The sequence below is a fragment of the Lontra canadensis genome, unplaced genomic scaffold (genome assembly GCF_010015895.1).
Source record: "Lontra canadensis isolate GAN:19392208 unplaced genomic scaffold, GSC_riverotter_1.0 scaffold17, whole genome shotgun sequence".
Lineage (NCBI taxonomy): Eukaryota > Metazoa > Chordata > Mammalia > Carnivora > Mustelidae > Lontra > Lontra canadensis.
This window is the reverse complement of record NW_022631011.1, coordinates 19,227,297-19,247,487: the sequence shown is the minus strand read 5'-3', so window position 1 is coordinate 19,247,487 and position 20,191 is coordinate 19,227,297.

Sequence of the window (20,191 nt, the reverse complement as noted above, 5' to 3'; positions counted from 1 at the left end):
GGTCGTGGTGAATAATCCTTTTAATGTACTGTTGAATCCTATTGGCTAGTATTTTGGTGAGAATTTTTGCATCTGTGTTCGTCAAGGATATTGGTCTGTAGTTCTCTTTTTTGACGGGATCCTTGTCTGGTTTGGGGATCAAGGTGATGCCGGCCTCATAAAATGAGTTTGGAAGTTTTCCTTCCATTTCTATTTTTTGGAAGAGTTTCAGGAGAATAGGAATTAGTTCTTCCTTAAATGTTTGGTAGAATTCCCCCAGGAAGCCATCTGGCCCTGGGCTTTTGTTTATTTGGAGATTTTTGATGACTGTTTAATCTCCTTACTGGTTATGGGTCTGTTCAGGCTTTCTATTTCTTCCTGATTCAGTTGTGGTAGTTTATATGTCTCTAGGAATGCATCCATTTCTTCCAGATTGTCAAATTTGTTGGCATAGAGTTGCTCATAATATGTTCTTATGATTGTCTGTATTTCTTTGGTGTTAGTTGTGATCTCTCCCTTTCATTCATGATTTTATTTATTTGGGTCCTTTCTCTTTTCTTTTTGATAAGTCTGGCCAGGGGTTTATCAATCTTATTAATTCTTTCAAAGAACCAGCTCCTAGTTTTGTTGATCTGTTCTATTGTTTTTTGGTTTCTATTTCATTGATTTCTGCTCTGATCTTTATGATTTCTCTTCTCCTGCTGGGTTTGGGGTTTCTTTCTTGTTCTTTCTCCAGCTCCTTTAGGTGTAGGGTTAGGTTGTGTACCTGAGACCTTTCTTGTTTCTTGAGAAAGGCTTGTACCGCTATATATTTTCCTCTCAGGACTGCCTTTGTTGTGTCCTACAGATTTTGTACCATTGTATTTTCATTATCATTTGTTTCCATGAATTTTTTAAATTCTTCTTTAATTTCCTGGTTGACCCATTCATTCTTTAGAAGGATGCTGTTTAGTCTCCATGTATTTGGGTTCTTTCCAAATTTCCTCTCGTGATTGAGTTCTAGCTTCAGAGCATTGTGGTCTGAAAATATGCAGGGAATGATCCCAATCTTTTGATACCGGTTGAGACCTGATTTAAGACCGAGGATGTGATCTATTCTGGAGAATGTTCCATGGGCTCTGTCTCTGTAGCCAGCTTCCCCGTTCTAATACCTGTAAGCTCTGCGACACTCAGACACCCCCGATCCTTCTGTGACCCTGCGGGACCTGAGGCCACGCTGACCCCGCGTGGGCTTCACCCCGGTTAAGCCTCTGGAGTGATGTCCCTCAGCAGAACAGACTTTTAAAATTCCTGATTTTGTGCTCCGTTGCTCCGACGCTTGCCGGGAGCCGGCCCCTCACCCCGCGGTCTATCTTCCCGTCGCTTTGGATTCACTTCTCCGCCAGTCCTACCTTTCAGAAAGTGGTTGATTTTCTGTTTCTAGAATTGCCGTTCTTCTTCTCTTCGATCTCCTGTTGGATTTGTAGGTGTTTGCAATCTTTAGATAAGCTATCTAGCTGATCTCCCGCTACCTGAAGTAGTCTCAGCCTGCTACTTCTCCGCCATCTTGACTCCTCCCTCTCCTACTTTCACTTTCTTTAACAAAAAATACCTTTCAACTATTTTCACTCTCTGTCCTCAAAAATCCTTTTCAACTGTTTTCACTTTGTCCTCCATACCACCTATACACAATAAAACTCCACCAAAATCCCATGTATGCAGAAGCCAAAACATTGATTGATTAATATGTGTTATTATAAAGTTAATGGAAGTTTGGATGAGCCTGTAGAGCTAGCTACCCGTGGTCCTGGGGCAGGTGCTGGATCCAAACCTGGTTTGATTGAGGTCTGGTTTGCCTATCAGTTGCGATGTCTACTCTGATTTAAATATCAATAAGGACAACTCTGGGCTCATAACTGGCTAGATCTCAAAGGCAGTGCCAACAACCCAGTTACCACCTTGTTAATTGGTACCCATTTCCAGTTGTGGAAGTAAGACTAAGAGATTACTGAGATGTGGCAACACACTCTTTGCCTCCCAGCTTCCAAAGATGGGCTTACATGCTACTCTCCTAGCCAGGCCTCTATCCAAGCCACTGCCACCCTCTTACCCTCAGTATAAGAAACTTAGCCTGCCGCTATTTAAGAACGGGGCTGAGTAAGAACAAGAGCCAATGCCAACCACTCTATCTGATTTTACTTATTGTGGGTGCCTTGTTGCAGATTTTACTATATATACTTTTAAATCATCAGTCTCTGGTACCAGATTGCTTTCGTGCATTTTTTTCCATGCTTTCTCTACATTATTCCCTTCCACATTTCCCCATGGAGATTTTTTCCCCCCACTGGCACTTCAAGAGGCAGCTCAAATGCAGGGCCGTTTATGTGAAGCCATAGAAATTCCTGTCCTCATCTCAGAAAATGCTTCTCTCTCTGATCTTACCCACTACTTGTACATCTATTGAAGCACTGTGAACAGTCTTGCCCTGTAATTTGTTGTGTACATTTCTGCCTTCCCAAAAGGTGGTAGGAGCCTTCAAAAACTCTCTTACCACCATCCTCATGCTTTACATACTCTTTTCTGCCTGCACCATACTTACCCAGCAAAATGTCAACACTGGGTTAAGCCAAACACCTGCCTTTTGCACCCCTACACTGAGACTGCTGAAGAATATAACTAACAATGAAAAATGCTGTCACTACTCCATGTCTCCAACAGTAGCTGGACCCTGAGTACTGCCGGGGGCAGCTCCTCCCCCACTGCTTACACAGAGCCGTTGCACCCTACTCAAGCTGTCTGCGCCCATCAGCTTCCTCCCCACATTCAGCAGGTAATTTGGATTACTATTTTAGAGACCACTCACCAGGAAATGCCTCAATCCCTTCTCCACTTCCATCTTTCCCCCACTTATCCCTGTGTATGTAGGCACACCACAGTGGATGCTATTGGTGCCCCACTGAGATCCCCTTTAGTGGCAGGTTTTCTTGTCCCATAGCTGTTCCAAGGACTGGTTGTTCAAAATTCATAGCTACTGCCTTCCCTAGAGAATTGCCTTCAGCCAGACAAAGCCCACATAGCCTGCAAGATTATGTCCCATTCCTCTGATGAGCAGACATTAATCAATGAATGACTGGCACAGGAGGAAAAGGCCAATCTGGGCCTCTGGGCCTCTGGGTCAGCAACCCTGGGTGCAGTCTGTGATGCTGCCTTTCCCTCTATGTTCACAGCTGATGTTAGTTTCCAGTCAAGATCACAATCGCTTAGCTTTCTTCCCTTATCCTATCCTATGTCTCTCATTCCTTCTCCTGAGAGCACCGCTGACCCATAATCACTTGAACGAGAAACTCCGTCCAGGCTTTGTTCCTAGAGAACCTAACTTAGGAGACATCCTGATTCCCACCTCCTTTCCTCATGGCAGTGTGGAAAAGGTGACTCTCTTCTGTCCAAGGCCAATGCGCTCCGGTCCCTGCCTTTTACTTCCTTCTCACGAATTATCCTGTCATCTGTTCCCTCTCTTTCCTGGAGCTTCCAGTTCTCTCCTCTTCATTGCCTCTTTCCCATATGAATATATTCAAGATCATTCTTTCTTACAGCCTAACTAAACAAAATACTCCATCAACTATCTCCTTATTTTCTTTCCAGTCTTGATAGATGACACATATGGAAAAAGCAACCTATAACTACTGTTTTCACTTTTTTTTCCTCCTAGGGCATATAATTCTCTAAGATACAGAGTTTCAAAAGAGGAGAAGACATTAGAAGGAAAATGAATTCTGTTTCTGATATGTGAAGTCTGAGATGTCTATCATAATAAATTTAAAATGTCTAATAGACAACTGATTTTGAGGGTTTCAAGAAGTGATGTGATGGTAAATATTTAACTGGCTCTCTGGTGGACAGGGGAATGCACACATATATCTGTACATAAGTTGTATACATTTACTGACATAGAGGACATGTAGTTCCTAATTTACAAATAAAATGAAGCACATACTACTCTTTAGTGTAAATTTCCTATCACCAATCAATTCTCACAAAATGTTTCTGTTGACTTTTGTGAACTCTTGTATCCACAGCCAACCTGTGATTGCAGGTGATGAATAAGGACACTTATGGCACAAGCATGGTTAGTTATGTTTACATGAGGAAGTGAGAGAAAGTGAAACGCTGAAATCATGGGACAGAACTTCTCCTGTGGCACCTGGGTGGCTCAGTCAGTTAAGCGTCTTCCTTCAGCTCAGGTCATGATCTCAGGGGTCCTGGGATTAAGCCCCATATCAGGATCCTTGCTCAGTGGGGAGTCTGCTTCTCCCTCTCTGGCTGCCCCTCCCTCTGGCTAATGCTCTCTCTCTAATAAATAAATAAATAAATAAATAAATAAATAAATAAAATCTTTTTAAAAAAAGAACTTCTCTCATTCACTAGTGATAAGAGCACAATTTTTTGCTGAATCAAATAATAGTTTTTTAATATTAGAATATTTCTTCAATTTTTTGTGTTACCATGTAACAGCTATAGATCACACTATTAAGTGTAATCTACATTATATACATTTTCTTAGTCACTTTCTTAAGTCTAGACAATCAATAGAACAATAGACTAAGCCTTGATTTGCAGCATTTCCTGATTTCTATGGTGTAGACACCCTACTGCAGCAGTTTTCAAGTGGCCAACGTGACATCACTGAACACGGAGTTGGAAGAGACATGCAGTTGCCCACCATTTTATAGGATTTCCAAAACTACAGTAGATATGTAAAATCTCAAGAGCATTGATAATAAAAGAGTATCAAGATTGTTAGAAAGTGAGTTTTAAAGTATCTATTACCTTTGTTTTTAATATACTTTTCATTGTCAATTTATATAGTTTTCATAATGGCTGGGTTTGCAACCCACTGTCTTACATGATTCTGGAAAAATTAACAATTGGCTCTCATGAGCCGGTACAGGCTGGCTACAATGCACCACGGGTTTAAAATGACGCGGAGCAATCTGGCCCAGGAAGGAAAGTGCATGTGTGGCAGTCAAACCAGGTATATGGATGGAATTTCCTCAGGGAAAATATATTTAATAAAAAGGTAAGAGATGGTAGTGAGGATGAAACCCTGAAGGAAACCACCATTTAAAGGGCAGACAATAAAATGTGAGCCTGGGAGAAGATGAGAAATAGCTGATAAGGTAGAAATGGAGGCAGCAGAGGGCATCGGTTGCGCAAGAAACAGGGAGTGGTCAACAGTATAAATGACACCAAGAGACGATCACAAGGAATGAAAATTATCCATTCATATATAGGATCATTTGTTCATTCATTCAACATTTATCTATTTATTTATTTGTTTGTTTATTTTGAGCACTCTTGAGTGCTTGGAAATCCAGTGTATTAAAGTGGACCTTTTTTAGCTTTACCTTAGGCTGAGGTCCAAAACACACTCCAAATAAGGTGCTAGCACACCTAGATAGGACTTTGTTAAGCCTTTTTTTCTCAACACCAACTACAAGAGCATGAAAGATACAAAGTCATGGGCCCGTGGAAATAGAAATTCCTGAAGACAGTTTTCAAAGAGCTGTGAGTGATACCCCCACACATATTCCCCTCACTGTAAAGCCCAGTATGCCCTTCGCAACTGCTTTGGAATGCATCCCCCAAGGTCCCTGGAGCTCGAGGGGCATGATAGACCGGTGGCTAACTTACTCCAGAAGAAAGGGTACACCTAAAAGAAGTAGTGAGCTGGGGCGCCTGGGTGGCTCAGTGGGTTAAAGCCTCTGCCTTCGGCTCAGGTCATGATCTCAAGGACCAGGGATCGAGCCCCGCATCGGGCTCTCTGCTCAGCAGGGATCCTGCTTCCTCCTCTCTCTCTGCCTGCTTCTCTGCCTACTTGTGATCTCTGTCTGTCAAATAAATAAAATCTTAAAAAAAAAAAAAAAAAAGAAGAAGTAGTGAGCTAGTCTACAGCCACGGTCTACAGCTAGTTGCTCTCTGTAGAAAGGCTGGACATGTGTGTTTGGAAGCAGAGATCATACCACCCACTTACTATACCAGCGTTTCTCCCCTGAGTTTCTGTGACATAATTTCTCCTGCTTCTCTTACTTCTTGATCCCTCACATTGTCTCACTAATGCTCTGTACCTACCCACTCCCCTCAGATGCTTCTCTCTCCCAGAGTTCAGTCCTCCTTATAATACCTGAACTCCTCAGGTCATCTCATCCCCTCCATGGCTTCAACACCACCTCTGTGCTTTATGACTCACAATTTCCTAGCACTAGCCTCACCTGTCTCCTTGGTTCTGTATTTAGATTTGCAATCGCCTATAAGCAACTCCATGTTAGTTCAAACTTGAACCCTTCATTGTCCAACTCAAATCTTTGTGCATGTTTGGGAGTTTCTTAAAAACTTAAGGATACGGGCACCTGGGTGGCTCAGTTGGTTAAGCAAATGCCTTCGGCTCAGGTCATGATCCTGGAGTTCCGGGATCGAGTCCCACATCGGGCTCCCAGCTCTGGGGGCAGTCTGCTTCTCCCTCTGACCTTCTCCCCTCTCATGCTCTCTCTCTCTCTCAAATAAATAAATAAAATCTTAAAAAAAAAAAAAAACTTAAGGATATATCTACCATAAAACCCAGAAATTTCACTCCCAGATATTTACCAAACAGAAATGAAAATAAATGGACAAAGATGTGTCAACAAATGCTGACAGCAACATTATTCATAAGTACCTAGAACTGGGAACAATGCAAATGCCCATCAACTGATGAATGAAAAAGCAAAATACGGTATATTCGTACAATGGAATACTACTCACCTATAAAGAGGAAAACTACTGATATGCACAACAAGGATGAACCTCAAAATCACCAGTGAAAAACCTTAGAAATAAAAAATAGCATACTGTATGACTACAGTTATATGACATTTCTGCAAAAGGCAAAATTATAGCACCAGAAATCAGAACAGTGGTTGCTGGATCAGGGATTAGAACAGATACTATCTACAAATGGGTATGAGAAATGCTTTGGAAGTGTTCTAAAACTGGATTGTGGTGATGGCTCCCCAACTGCAGGAATTTACCAAAACTTGTTGAGCAGTATACCCCAGACTTCTCACTGGTAAATATTTCAGTGTATAAAGAGAGAGAGGGAGAGGGAGGAGAGAGAGGAGAGAGCTGTACTTAAACTGGGTGAATTTCATGGCATATGAAGTATACATCAATAAAACCATTTTAAAAAGAAGTTTCCAAATAATCTGCAATGTGCATGATATAATCATTTGAAAAGTAAACAAAAATGTATTATTTGTACAGGCATACCTCAGAGATATTGCAGGCTCAATTCCAGACCATTGCAATAAAGCAAGTCAAATAACATTTGCTTGGTTTCCCAGTGCATAGAAAAGTTAGGGTCACACTATACTGTAACCATTAAGTGTGCAGTAGCAGTGAAAAAAAAAAATACAATATACATACCTTAACTAAAAATTACTGGTAAAAAATGCTAACCATCATCTGAGCTTTCAGCAAATTATAATCTTTGCTGGTGAAGGGTCTTGCCTTGATGTTGATGGCTGCTGGCTGCTCAAGATGGTGGCTGTTGAAGGTTGGGGTGGCCATAGCAATTTCTTAAAATAGGACAATGGAGTTTGCCACATTGAATGACTCCTTTCACAAATGATTTTTCTATAGCATGTGATGCTATTTGATAGGATTTTACCCTTAGAACTTCTTTCCAAACTGCAGTCAATCCTCTCAAACCCTGCCACTGCTTTCTAACTAAGCTAAGGAAATGTTCTAAATCCTTTATTGCAATTTCAACAATCTTCACACGGTCTTCCCCAGGAGTAGATTTCATCTCAAGGGGAACCACTTTCTTTGCTCATCCATAAGAAGCAACTCTTCATTGGTTCAGGTTTGATCATGAGTTTGCAGCAATTCAGTCACACCTTCAGGCTTCCCTTCTAATTCTTGCTATTCCCACTACGTATGTAGTGACTTCCTCCACATAAGTCCGGAAGTCCTCCAAGTCATCCATAAAGATTGGAATTAACTTCTTCCAAACTCCTATAAATGTTGATATTTTTACCTCCTCTCATGAATCACGAATTTTTTAATGGCATCTAGAATACAGAACCCTTTCCCAAACGTTTCCAATTGACTTGCCCAGATCCATCTGAGGAATCACTATCAGTGGCAACTATGGCCTTATGAAATGTATTTCCTTAATAAGAAGACTTGAAAGTCAAAACTACTCCTTGATCCATTGGCTGCAGAACAGATGCTGCGTTAGCAGGAATAAAAACAGGACTAATTTTAATGTGGCACCTGGGTGGCCCAGTTGGTTACACATGGGACTATTGATTTCAGATCAGGTCATGATCTCAGGGTCATGAGATCAAGTCCCACGTAGACTCCATGCTGAGTGTGCTTCTCTCCTTCTCCCTCTGCCCCTCCCCCTGCTCAGGCATGTGTGATCTCTCTCCCTCTCTAAAATAAATAAATAAATCTTAAAAAAAATACTCTCATTGTACATCTCTATCAGAGCTCTTGGATGACTAGAGGCACTGTCAATGAGCAGTAATATTTTGAAAGAAAATATTTTTTCTGAGCAATAGTGAACATAGCATATCATTTGATTATATGAACTTGGAAAAAAAATTAGATAAAGGGAATAGGAAGTACCCAGAGGGAAGAGGTTCCTATTTTAAAATGGGAAAACCATACTAATAAGATGACACTGTCCAGAGACCTGGAGAGAGGAGTATGGAGTGAGCCATGTGGTTATCTGAGGGAAAAGCAAAATCAAAGGTCTTGAGACAAAAATGTCATTGGCAGAACAGCACTGGAGTGTAACATCCTTAAATTAAAAGAGATTATACACCTAAAACAGTTACAGTGGTGGGGTTTAGGACAAGGATATAATAATGAAATAAGACAAAGAGGCCAGAAAAGATGCTAATATACAAAAAAGGAAACAGCAAGAATAACAAAATTATATCATGCAAAGGGGGGGAGGGAAGAACTCCAAAATGTTAATAATGGTTATTACTAAATAGTAGAATTATAGACAATTTTAGTTTTCTTCCTTATTAACTTTTCTGTATTTTCTAGTTGTTCTAAAATTAGCATGTATTACTTTTAAAAATATTTTAAGAGGAATGGATTAATCAATAAATGTGGTGGGGAAGGTGATAAGCTATTTGAGAAAAAATATTTTTAAAATATGACAAATTAACTAAAGTTACATGTAAAAAATAAATCTAAACATCATAAAACAAAGAAAAAGGACTTTCCAAGCTTTCAAGAAACAAAATATATTTTCCTACACAAAAAATCAAAATCATATATGTATAAAAGCCAAAATGAAAAAAAAACAAACTAGTAAGGAAAGTATAACCCTCTGCATAACTTATCCAAATAGATTATAAAAGTGTAACTTTTACCTACTGAAATTATCCAAACGTATAAGAAGCCTGTTAAAATCATTGAGCATAAATAGATTTTTTTTTTTTAAAACAAGGAAATACAAATGGTTAATATACAGGACAATATTCAATTCAACCACACTAATAACCAAATAAATAGATATTAGAATAAACTGTCATCTTCACCTACGAGATTAGCAAAGAGTTATCTTTAAAAATGCTAAAAATTGGCAAAAGTGGGATAATATATATTCAATCCATTCTAGGAGTACAAATTAATATAATCTAATTGTGAAGAAAAATCACAGTATTTACCAGAGCCTTAGAAAATGTTTCTACACTTTGACAAGATAATTCTACTTCTAGGAAACTATCCTAAAGAAACAATAAAAATTTACACTTATATAGCACGTACTCTGTGCCAGGCACTACTCAATCTCATATATTAACATGTAATGACATTAGGAAGTTTGAGTAGTATATATCTCATTTAATTCTTACAATCCTGGGGTAGGTATCTCTAGTTTAGGGGTGCAGCACCTGCTGCACAGAGAGGTTCAGTCATTGCCTAAGGTTTTATAACTAGTAAGTGAAGGAACCAAGATTCAAAACCAGGCAGTCTGATTTCAAATCCTATGTGCTTAACCACTCTGCTGTCTTGCCTCTCTATAGAAGAAGCATACATGCAAAGATCTTTACCTCAGCAAAAATGATAACAAGATTTTCTGCAAGCCAAATTTTATACAATAGGAGAAATGAGTAACCAAAAGTTAGCAAAGGCAACATAGTATGCTTGTTTTTTAAAGATACGGTTTTTCTATTATAGGCTTTTCATTAATTTAGGTTATTATAGGTTCTAAGAAACTTTAGTCTACTAAGAAAATGAAAAAGATGTAAGTAACATGGCATACTTTTAAAAAGTTATATTGTAATTCATGTAGTCTAAAACACTATTAATTTTAAGAGTAAGATACACCATTATTTTATGTATTATCAAGAGAGAAAAATAGTCCCTATTTCAGAGATATTAAAATGTGAATTAAATGGGTCTTAGATTAGATGAAACATAGTATATTTGGTTCAGATGAGGAGGTAGTATTTCTTTTTGAAGATAATTACAGATCTGAGTTTCCAAATACAAAGTGATAGGATATGGCTTCTTATCCTTTTCAGCCTTAATTTTTTTTTTTTTAAAGATTTTATTTATTTATTTGACAGAGATCACAAGTAGGCAGAGAGGTAGGCAGAGAGAGAGAGAGGAAGAAGCAGGCTCCTTGCCGAGCAGAAAGTCCAATGTGGGACTCAGTCCCAGAACCCTGTAATCATGACCTGAGCCGAAGGCAGAGGCTTAACCCACTGAGCCACCCAGATGCCCTCAGCCTGAATTTTCATTCATCTTCCTGTGGCAAACGTACTGATGTGTCAGCCAAAAGATGAGTATACAGATCCCACGCATGCTTACCAAGGAGCTCTTGCTATTTTTCATAGAAGAAGAGAAATTATTGCTAATAATTATACATGCTAGGCCAGCAGCCCATCATCACCCCTCATATAAGGGAGCTGTCTACTATAGGAACTTGGAAATGCTTAGAAGCCATAAAATGTTAATAAAAGAAACAGGTTTAACAGGCAACTTGAACATGGTTGAGTGAATATTACGCAGTAAGGAAAGCCACTTGGAATGTGACCGAATGTTTGGGGAGGGTAATAAAGAGAACGGAGAAACACAGAGAAATAGAAGGAGCATTGTGAAGGCAGAATGGGCAGACAGCCAAGGCCAGGAAGGAGATGTGGAGGGGAGGCCCAAGGAAGCTCACAATGGTAAGATCGTTATATGTATCATATAGCTGGCTATACCGGCGCAGGAGCAAGAGAGCCCGTTTTCCTAGCAAGTTGTAGAATCTTAATGATTTCACTCTGGGCACAGACTAGAGGATCAGAGACCAAAAGAGGAAGGCTGGCATCAATGTCATCATGTTTGCGTCTGCACCCCCACAAGAATATTCTCCCCCAAGGAGACCTTTTTTTTTTTTTTTTAACAAGGGAAAATAAAATAAAGTTAGCTATGCTTACCATTTTATAACCATTCATAAAATGATTGCAATGCTATAATTCATTAATAAATCACCAGTATGACCAGGCAACTGCCCCTGGCCTATTTAAAAATGAAATGTATCCTTTTATTATATGGCTTAAAGATAGGCATTTACACAGGTTCGCAGCCCTTTCTCCCAAACTAGGACCAGATGCGTGCATACAGTGTACATTACGCGGTACCTCCAGGGCAATGAGTCAGATAAAGACAGACTATATATAACCTCACCATAGGTCAGGCTAGGTATTGTGGCCAGATACCTCAGGATAAGTCAGGATTGTGAATTGTGTTGAAGGCATTGTGGACCTTACATTAAAGGCACTGTGTTAAGGACCTGGCTTTTATCTCTAACCCATCTGTTTTATTACTTCATCTACAATTCCAAATTCCTGCATACATACCATTCAGAACCAACATTCTTTTTTTTTTTTTTTTTTTAAAGATTTTATTTATTTGTCAGAGAGACGGGGAGAGAGAGCGAGCACAGGCAGACAGAATGGCAGGCAGAGGCAGAGGGAGAAGCAGGCTCCCTGCCGAGCAAGGAGCCCGATGCGGGACTCGATCCCAGGACGCTGGGATCATGACCTGAGCTGAAGGCAGCTGCTTAACCAACTGAGCCACTCAGGGGTCCCCAGAACCAACATTCTTAACACCGTCTTTCAACCCATACTTAATGAAACCTCCATTACATATTAGAAGTTATTCTACATAGCGGGTGGCCAGCAGTAGACAAAAACAAAGTCTCCACATTCAGGGAGCTGGAAATTCATCAATGAGCCATAGGTGATTAAAGAATTCAGTTTGAGGGGCATCTAGGTGGCTCGGTTAAGTCGGTTAAGCATCTGCCTTCAGCCCAGGTCAGGATCTCAGGGTCCTGGGATGGAGCTCTGCATCACCTTCCTGCTCAGCAGGGAGTCCGCTTCTCCCTCTCCTTCTGCCTCCCATCCCTGCCCCCCCTCATGCTCTTTCTCTCAAATAAATAAAATGTTAAAAAAAATATTCAGTTTGATTCCTAAAGTCAAGGGTTCCGAAAGGGCCAGAGACCATATCCTATGTGGTCACGTCTATTTATATTTTGTGATATTAATGTTGAATATAAGAAGTTCCTAACTAGGCCTGCTGTATGGCCCTTATGGTATACCATATGCTGTATGGTACACTTTTAGCAAATATTTGGAAAACATAGCACATTTCTAGTCACACTCCTGTTCCTCTTTCTAAAATTGCTTACTTGTGCCTTTTTTGTCAATTTATAGCTATTATTTTTCAGAGATTTGGTTGTTTTTAGTGATCCTCTTATTGTTCTTATGTCATTTCTTTATGCTCTTCGCCTTATTATTCCCTTTAAAATCCTTCCTTATCATTGCCTTATCTGCATTTAATTTTAGCTTCCTCATCAATATTTCTTAGTTGGATTCATTTTCCATGTTTTTTGTTTTTATATAAAGGCATTTAAGGCTATCAATTTATTTTTGACAACTGTCCTCTCAGCCCCTCACAAGTTTTGCCACTGACAAATTTTATTGTAGCTTAGTTCTAAAAATTTTTTGGTTTTTTTTTATTAACATATAATGTATTATTAGCCCTAGGGGTACAGGTCTGTGAATCATCAGGCTTACACACTTCACAGCACTCACCATAGCACATACCTTCCCCGATGTCCATAATCTAACCACCCTCTCCCTAGTTCTAAAAATTTTTATATCTCCACTGCAACTTTCTAACCACAAGTTGTTTATTAGTAAATTTTAGAACTTCCTAGCAAATGTACTATTTTCAGAGAAAGTGATTTATGATATTCCTTAAAATTTGATCAGAGTTTTGCAAATTCGCATAAGGTCAATTTTTAAAATATATATTACATATACTTGAAAAATGTATAACATCATATATAAGAGCTGAGATCTATCAGATTTACTGCATCAAGGCTATCCAGTATAGTAGCCTCAGACGAGTAGCCCGACTGAGCACTTGAAATGTAACTAGTGATGTACTATAAGCTGAAATACAAGCTAGATTCTTTCCTTGAAAAAAAAAAAAAAAAAAAAAATATATATATATATATATATATAAAATGTCTCGTGAATCCTACTTATGTTGAAGTAGCATTCTGGATATACTGGGTTAAATAAAATACACTAAAGCTTTCCCTGTTTCTGTATTTTTTACTGTAGCTACTAGAAAATTTTAACTTACATACGAGGCAGACACTGTATTTCTATTTAACAGACTGTTCTGTACTTGTTGTCTGAGCCAAGTTTCTGCTTTAAGTAGATTAAAATCCTTCCACTACGGTTTTAGAGTTCTACATTTTTGCTCCTAATTCTGTTTTTGGTTTGTATATTCCAAAGTTATTATATAGTACATGATTTTCTACATATTATTAGGCTCCTACTTTATTCCTATTAATGCTTTTGCTTTAAATTCTACTTTGGTATATTGATTATATTAATTAATTACCTGTATCAGTGTTCCACCTTTTTGTTATGTTTTGTTAATGTCCCTTAATAAGAGTAATAGTTGGGTTTCCCCCTAACTTAATGTCCTTTAATAATAAGTTTAATTTATATTTACAGTTACTGCTGATATATTTAGATATAATCTTACCATATTCTTTTGTTTCTGGCCACATTTTCTCTTTTTATTCCTTTATTCCTTCCCGACATTAGTACATTTTCTCTATTTCTCCTCCTCCTGCTTTTTCTCCCTCTTTTCTAGCTCCTAAATTTCTGAATTGCATCTTCTCTTTAAAATGATGATGCTTACATTTTTTATACTAATACTCCTAGTATTACTCTTATAATTTTACCTGGAAAATATCCAACAAACCCTAAAGTTTTTCAGTCTATTATTCTCCAAAACATGAAAGACCCTTGAAAGGCTTTATCTATTCATTCATCATGTTTATCTTGTATCTTGCTATTGTTATCAGTTACCCATTATTACAATGTTGCATAACAAAGACACACACACACACATACACACACACACACACACACACACACACACACACACACACAATATCAGTCACACACTATAGACATTTACTTAGCCTCAGAGCCTGCAGAGTCCAGCTGATCTGGACTACATTTTCGTATGCACCTGTGGTCAGCTGGCTGGTTGGCTGGGTGGCTCTGCTGATCTTGGTTGGAGGTTGGCTAGCATTGGCTGTGTTGACTTGGTTTTGTCTCATCTGTTTCTCACATTTCTTTGCGGGTTAGCCTGGGCAGATTTCCATGGCAAAGGCAGATACAGAGCAGAAGTAGAACTGTACCAGTGCTTTTACAAGACTCTTTGAGCCATTATCAACTAATATCCTACTGGCCAAATCAAGTCACACAGCCAAACTCAGAATCAAGGGGGCAAGAAGTTTAACTCTGCCTCTTCAATGAGAGGAACTGCAAAATCACATGGCAAAGGGGCATGAATTCAGAGAGGGGTAAAGAATTGAAGGCACGAATGCAATCAACCTATCACATTTAACTTTACCTTTTCTTTGCACCCAAAAGAGAAGTGATCTGTTCCCCATAAATAACTATATTTGACAAATTTTATGTAACCTCCATTCTTTTTTGCAGCCTATACCTTCTTCTGGGTTTTCTTTTTTGCTCAAGAACAACTTGGATGATGAACTCTTTCAGTCTTTGCAAGTCTAATAATTTATTTTGCCATCACTACAGAATTATAGTTTAGCTGGATGTAACATTTAGGCGGACTTTTTCTGTCAGTACTTGACTCCTGTTATCTTTTTATAGCAGGGAGTTCTCCTGTCTAAACTGTGCCTTTTCTCTCTCCTAATAGATTGTTTTCTTTCTGAATACTGTCCATGATGTATCTGGATGTAGATTCATTTTTCTCTGTCCTGATTGGACTTAGGGTGGATTTACAATCTGAGTATTTATAGATTCAAATTGTGGAAAACGATCAGCTTCTTTTTTATTTTTTTCCTATGTATTGCTTTTCTACCAACCCATTTCCTCCTTCTGGAGCTACCTTATTAAAACTCTGCAATCCCTTCCCTATCTCCTCAATATGGAACAATTTCTCACACTATCATCTAATTCACAAATTTCAACTGTGTCCAGCCTATAGTTTATGCCAACTGAGCTTATTCCAATGACTGTATTCTTTGCTTAGATTTCTCAGTAGTTTTTAAACACATCTGCTTAATTTTGTCCAAGTTTTTATAATTTCCTATCTGTTTGAGGATCTAGTGTGAATGGATTATATCCTCAAGCATCTTCAACATTTATATTTTAAAATGTCAGACTCTCCTAATAAAATTAACTTCATGTGGTGGGAATACGTGTTCTGCCATGAGGTTTGTTGACAAATTTTGGGATTTTAGTTTCATGGGCTTGTTTAAAATAAGAGGTTTTACTTGTCTTTTAATTTTTTCCTGTCTGCCCCACCATTCTTCCATCCTTCTGTACTTGCACTTGTACTCCTAGGTCCCTCCTTTAAGTCCAGAATCAAACCTTTGAGAAATTTTTCCCTACAAAGATTATTTTAGGAATATTTTAGAATTACCAAACTTCAGAATATCTTAGTTCAGCTCCAGATCAAGAAACTAAGTATGTATTTTTCAGCATCATTATGCTCAGCTTCCTCAAAACAAGGCTTTACGTGGTGGTCAGCAGCAGCAAGCTTTTCTTTAAACCTCCTTTGAGAAGCCAGAGCAACTGGGGGAGTCACATTCTAGCCTCTGAGGCAAAGCAGTAAACCTTGCTCCAGAATCTGATCTTACAATACTTTTTATCTCTATTTCTTTATAGGAGCCAATTTCTCAAATAACACTACCAGCTTCTAGACTCAGAACCCAGAAAGCCCATGGCTTTAGTCTTAGCAATTTACATTTTTGTTCCATTTTGTCCCACATTAAATCTTAGCTTGTTTAAGGCCTGGCCATCTCTGGTTTGGTTCACTTATTTTACCTAATAGTAACACTAATAGTAGTAGTAACACTAGTATTAGTATGTTTGGAGAGGGTACGTCAAAGCATGACATAATGTCTACTTGAACATAAATTTACACTGAATGTTTAAATTGACATACATATTCAACACTTGTGCCAAAACAAAGAAACCAAAAAAACCCTAAATGTACTATTTTCTGGCCTTAAGTGACTGAAATTTCCAAAGAAATTTTTTAGGTCAAAAAATGCATTTTTAGTGATACTAATCAATAAACAATAAACAAATTATCTCCCAACAGACTACTGCAAATTAGGGTTCAATGCCATTTACTCATTAGAACATTTAGGTAGATTTTACTTCAAAGAACCAAAGAGTTTAAGTGCCACAGATTTACAGCTTGGAATTCAATTCCTTCTTACAAAAATCCAGTTATAACTTATTAAAACTCAAAATGCTTTTGGGGGGGTATGGAGGATGAATGACTTTCAGAATAGCCTGAGAGTCGTGAATAAAGAAAAACATTGCTGTGTTTATTTAGAGAGTATTACCCCTTGGAGCCAGCGTTTGCACTAATGCATTTTACATTAGCGTGCCGCATCAGGAAATCCTGACTTTTTGGTGCCAAGGGGGTAATTAATATCAGTTCACGTTTTCAAAATGGTTGTGTTTATGTGGGAATGAGGACTGAGCACTAACATGTTGAGCTTGAAGTATGAAAGCTTGCTGTGAAGCGAGATCTTGGGAAAGAATGGAATACTGAAATTAATGAACAGAAAATAGGATTTATATGGATAGAAAAATATTAGTACTGAAAAGAAAGCCATAGCTATACTTCCTTGCTCTTAATTTACTAAGCATTAACAGAAATAATTCCCTGGTAGAGTCATACTGGTAGAAGATAAAATCCTTGGAAGCTATAAACAGTATTTTGATCTACTAATATCAGGAGTCCTCAAAGTTAAAATATTTGATGATCTGGATGAAATAGTATATGAAATCAATAATTACTCCAAAATATCCTTCCAGACCTAATACAGTTACACCTCCTGTAGATAAAAAAATTCTTCATATTTGATCTAAGTTGAATAATGAGAGCCACAATAGGTATAAAAGCCAAATGTTTTTAGTACATCGTTTTTTTCCCAAAAGAAAAGTTGGCAGGGAAACTAGAATCAAAGTACACACTTCATATAGCCAAAGTCAGAAGAATGAGGAAACCGCAAAACAAAGGATTAGAGAAAAAGTGCAAAGACCAAATTAAAGTAGAAGCCAAAATAAAAGTTAAAAACTGAAGAGATTTTATTAAGTACTACCTGACACAATTCTCAAAATGAGGACTTAGAAAACATGCTATTTATAAAAGTCTACTAGATACATGCCAAAATGATAAATACGATGTATATTTTTACCAATACTTTAAAATTAAATCTATCGTTACTAAATACAGCATTAAGTTCATTCAAACGATGGAAAGCAAAGGATGATCTTAGATGAAATAAATATAAAGAGTTTGTCTTACTTCATGAGTCAAGAACGATTAGTCACTGAACAATTATCAAGTACCCTACACACAAAACATTAGCTTGTCATTCCTAAAAACTGTGACTTCAAACAGAACATGGTATAGAGTAATGTGAACTGGCCTTCTGCTACAGGATCCTACATTAGACTACAGGCTTTGCTGCCAAAACAAAGAGCTTAATAAGGCAGGATTTCCTCATGTCAGAGTCCACACCAATAGGCAACAGAATGGGCTTCATGAGGACATTCAGGGGATTTTTGATTCTATCTAGTTGGCACTGCCATTCTCTAGAATATTTTTCTAATCAAGAAGGTTAAAGCTCCCCACTAATATATCATGTTCCAACCCTTGGGAAATGGAAAAGAGAAAATGGAGCATATTTTTAAGGATGTGATGATCTAGAAGCTGTACACGTCATTCCAACTCACATCCCAATGCTCTAACTTAGTCATTGACCATACTTAATTGCAAAGGACACTATTAAATGTAGTCACTAGGTAGGCTGTTATGTGTCCACCCAAAACTTGGGGATTTTTTTTTTTAAAGAGACAAAGAATATTAGGAAATAATATTAGTATTTCTTAACACAGACCAAAAATGATGGAAGCCTCTCAGAATGTTCAGGATTTTTATTCACCTGTTTTAACATTAAATAATTATTTTTAATGCACTGTCCCATAAAAAAATTCTCTCAATATGTTACCACAGTTAAGTATTATAGCCTAAACAAATGCATCACTTCCATACCTAAGTTCTTAAACTACGGATCTCCATCAGGAAAAAGATAAAATTTATATATATATATCTCCATGTATGTACAAGTATATAAACCACATGCACATATATATTTATGCCTATGTACATGTAAATACATATATGTGTGTATATAATATCCTCTTTTCATTATCAAAAGTTTCCCAGATTAAGCAATAAATTATATGATCATCTTATGTGTAGTCTTTATTGAATTAATGAAAATTATATTGCATTGTCTATTTCTGAGACTTGGAGTTTTAAAAATAAAAAAAATTATCTTGATTTCTTACTTTTTTACAGTAACCAAACTGAAATACTTTGGGACATCTATAGAAGTAGTTAATTAGTAAGGTACAACAAAATTAAACAACTTGAAAACTTCAAACAAGCAAAAACTCCAAGAGGTTCTGGTCATTCTATACAAAATCAAATCACATTTCAGTAATTCTCTTACTGTTATGAAGCCAGTCACTGTTTATACCTTTGTGGTTAATTCTTATTCCATAAAAAAACATCTTATCTAAAACAAAACAAACAGGGGCGCCTGGGTGGCTCAGAGGGTTAAAGCCTCTGCCTTCGGCTCAGGTCATGATCTCAGGGTCCTGGGATCAAGCCCCACATCGGGCTCTCTGCTCAGCAGGGAGCCTGCTTCCCTCTCTCTCTCTGCCTGCCTCTCTGCCTACTTGTGATCTCTCTGTCAAATAAATAAATAAAATCTTTAAAACAAAACAAACAAAAAAACTCCAAAAAAACCCCACCCAAAAATAAAACAGAGAGGACCCACAACTAACAAAACTGCACTTAGGTGAATCTAACTAGTCTTTGAAATGCCATTTAATCAAACATGCCTTAATTATAATTAGTGTTTTAAATAAACAGAATATGGTGACATCTCAAATTAGTTGGTTTATTCAATAAGTAATATTGAAACAACCAGTTATCCACATAGGAAAAAAGTTAGTGCTCTAAACCTTACCAGGTACAATCAAATTTTAGAAAAATGGAAGCAAAAAAGAATTTTTTTTATAAATTCCCAAGTCAAGGAGGTTGCAAGAAACTATGAAATTGAATATGTGAAATCTTAAAACTTTAATACAGTAAAAGACATCATAACCTAAGTTAAAAAATAATGAACAGACTGAAGAGATGTGCAACATATAGAAAACACAAGATTAATATTTGCAGATATATATATATAATATATATAATTAAATATATTAGTGCATATGTATTTATATTATTTCCTCTCTCTTACACAGTAAACATCACAACAGAAAAATGAACAAAGGACATTAAGAGGCATTTTGCATCTAAAAATAGTGAAGTGTCGTTAAGCATTTGAAAAGATATTCAAAATCACAAATCAAATGTAACTCAAATTTAATCCTAAAATAGCACTTTTTAAAGCCTACAACAACTATAAAAATTAACATGGCTAATATTCTGGTGCTGGCCAGGGTTTATTTTCTTAGGAGGATACTTTTTAAAATGTACATAGCCTTACACCTAACATATTCAAATTTTACTATATAGA